The 1,996-nt window shown below is 36.5% G+C and overlaps 1 long non-coding RNA gene across 1 annotated transcript; it reads right to left on the reverse strand.

The window, feature by feature from the left end:
• Positions 1–297: 297 nt before the first annotated feature.
• Positions 298–1,698, reverse strand: LOC117537775. The gene is made up of 3 exons (XR_004567767.1): positions 1,521–1,698; positions 1,320–1,385; positions 298–406 (listed from the first exon to the last, which is right to left on the reverse strand). It is a non-coding gene; the product is annotated as an uncharacterized LOC117537775 (long non-coding RNA).
• Between the last annotated feature and the right edge of the window lie 298 nt (positions 1,699–1,996).

The following is a 1,996-nucleotide window of genomic DNA, read 5'->3' on the forward strand; positions in this document are numbered from 1 at the left end:
AGAAAGAGGTAAGATAAAGGATCTGCAGTATTTTATGAAGTATTCATTGTACAAAGGTCAGTTTTATACAAGTAGAAGTGTGTATTTACCTGGTAGTAGGCTGTCAATAATGGCTACGCCTCTATTTGGACTGGTAGATCTCGGCAGACTGGCAACTTTAAAAGTAGCTCTCGGTTCAAAAAGGGTTGGGCACCCCTGATCTAATGTAACAGTAGGTTAATGAGGGTGGATCACAAAATTCCCCTCTGTGGGACTAATAAAGGTATTCTGATTCATATGCAGTAAAGTGGTTTACTTGCCTTCAGTGATGAAGATGTCAAAACAAGCTTCTGGAATTTTGGTGTACTTCTTTTGGTTTCGGTATTGCACTTTGACTCATCTTCAGCTGAAGAGAAGAGCAAGAGCCCTATATGGGTAAAATGGAGATACACAACATTTGTTATAAGTTATTCGATTTTTCACATGATGCATCACAACTTTCCCTTCTTAAGCAAGCAAATACTCAAATTGTGGGGTGGCATAATATAAATTGGAACTGTCTTTAGATAAATAAATTCTACTTTATGCTCTGTTCTTTTATTTTTGTATCTTTAAGCTGAGAGGCTTCCATCTGTGCATGATATACTTTTCGGGACCAAATTAAGCACAGTGTTGGTGTGTTGCAACCCAGTCTCACGGCATTTTGTGTTATAGTCAAAAAAGTAATCTATTGATTCGTGTTCACCAACACGATTTCCCCATTGTTTTCGTGTCACACAGAACGACTTTGAAAGCAATGTAAATAATAACAAATTAGAAGGAAAAAGAGATTTTAAAAACAAATACAGATTTCAGTATTCTGACACAGACCGATTTTAGAAGCAATGCATTTGTATTGATAATATGTTTCGTGCCTGCACCAAATAATAACAAATTACAAGGAAAAAAAGATGACAAAAAATACAGATTTCAGTATTCTGAGCCTCCGAGCCATTTATTTTCCTCCGACATTATACCATTTAAAATAAAAGGGTTAGGCTAAGGGTAAGATATTGAGTAAGAACATGTTTTTATGAACCACACAGCTTCTAGTCTTCCAAGAAAAAAAAAATCGTTCTGTGTGACACAAAACAAATGCGAAAATCGTGTTTGTGAACACGAATCAATAGATTAAATGTATGCCGTGAGACTGGGTTGCAAATATTCTTAGCAAGCTAGTTAACATTATTAGCTACCACAAATAACTACAATCATTTTCAAGGGAAATTAACTAATGTTAGCTAACTGGGGAACAAATTCAATTAAATGTAACGTTATCTAGATAACGTATCATCACTCACTGCATGCAGTGCTGTTGTCGAGGCCACACAAGAGGGCTGCTTCCGCACGGAGCAGAAGAACACGTGCTAGAAAGGAAAAGGAGCCAATTAGCCAACAAGGTCCGTGTACTTTTTGTCAGTTTGATTTTTCGTTTAAACCAAAAGCCAAAAAACGGAAATACCAGCCTTTTTCCGTTTTTTCGTTTTTGATTCAAGATTTACCTGTGACAAATGTCAGCGATGTGAACAGAACTGTCACCCTACTTCCAGCAGCAAGCGGGAGAACAATATCTCATACAGTCGACCCCTAAAACAGTTCACACAGTAATGGAACAGTTGTTAAGCATTATTTTGTCCAACTAGTCTACATTATGAATTTGATGTTTGTCTAAACTGCTAAGAAGCTGACAGCTGAGTTAGAACAGAAAGACATGCAGGCCATAATCACTAGACGCTCAAAAGAGGAATGTGTAAGGCTTACATGAACTGAATTGAAACACTGTCCATTAGTTGATTAATAAACAAGACATTCAAGTCAAAGTTTTAGGCATTTTCATTTGTAGCTGTAAATATGGATTATGAATGAACACATGCAATGTGGAAACACACAAATAGGTTTATTCTCAATACTCATAACAGTATCAGACACAATGACTTTACTGAGAGTGAAGATGACATGAACATAGTTACTGTATGGT

Source organism: Gymnodraco acuticeps, unplaced genomic scaffold, assembly GCF_902827175.1.
Source record: "Gymnodraco acuticeps unplaced genomic scaffold, fGymAcu1.1, whole genome shotgun sequence".
NCBI lineage: Eukaryota > Metazoa > Chordata > Actinopteri > Perciformes > Bathydraconidae > Gymnodraco > Gymnodraco acuticeps.